The sequence below is a fragment of the Arachis duranensis genome, chromosome 4 (genome assembly GCF_000817695.3).
Source record: "Arachis duranensis cultivar V14167 chromosome 4, aradu.V14167.gnm2.J7QH, whole genome shotgun sequence".
Classification (NCBI taxonomy): Eukaryota; Viridiplantae; Streptophyta; class Magnoliopsida; order Fabales; family Fabaceae; genus Arachis; species Arachis duranensis.
The window spans coordinates 49,620,552-49,621,553 of record NC_029775.3 but is presented as its reverse complement, the minus strand read 5'-3'; positions in this window follow the sequence as shown (position 1 = coordinate 49,621,553).

The window sequence follows — 1,002 nt, the reverse complement described above, 5'->3', positions numbered from 1 at the left end:
AAGCTCCTCAGGGCCGCCGCCGTCCCAAACTCCTCAGCGCTGTCGCTTCTTCCTCTTCTCTATTTTGCAAAACTCAGATAGTTCAGCATGTCGTCTTCATCTTCGTTGGCTTTTCTGTTCGTGGTTTGGAGTAGCTCGTCGTCGAGTTGCCGCTTGCCGTCATCTCGCCTATCGCCTTGTCTCGTCGGTTGCCGTCCGACGAAGGTTTTGGCCTCCGTTTCTTCTTTTGAAGTTCTGAAATTGTTGTTTAATCATGGTGGTTCTATTTTTCTTGTAATCTTCTGTAGTTGCCTGTTGCTGATGGATCTGTCTTGTATTTGCTGGTTGGTGATGGCTGTAATTTTTTTCAAATTTACGGATGGTTGGCTTTGTTAGTCTGATTTAGTGTTTTACTGTTTTGTAATTGCCGGATTTAGTTCGAAATTTTTGTTAAAAACTTTAATAAGAGCATTAACTTGTTTTACTGTTATTACATTCAAGAACTTTAATAAGAGCATTAAGTTCATCAGTTGGTGCTTTCCATCTTGCTACAAGAGCTGACTTTGAAGAAACAGCGGATTCAAGGATTTGTGATTACTAATTTACTGATTTGAGGTTAGTGAAAAGTTGAGTCTGTGTTACTCTGTTTCAGGGATTTGAGGTGTATTTGTAATTTGTGATTTCTTGTTCACAGGTCTATTTCATAAGTCTTTACCTCTACAAATTAACGATGTTTTTGGTTTCTGAAATCCAAGTTGTCCCTTTTCGAGCTCGTTAGTTTTGCAACATAAATTCGGTAATTTAAAGCTCAACCTTATTCCCCATTATTATACTGCATTATTAGTTAGTACTTAACATTGCTACTATATATTATGTATATATCAAGATCATGAAAAACTAATAGGAATTATTTTGCCTATTTTAGATGCGAACCCATGTTAATAAAAAAAGTTAACTTAATAAGTTCAAAAAAAAGTGCATTAAACTAATAAGAGTTAACTTAATATGAGGAATTTAGTATAA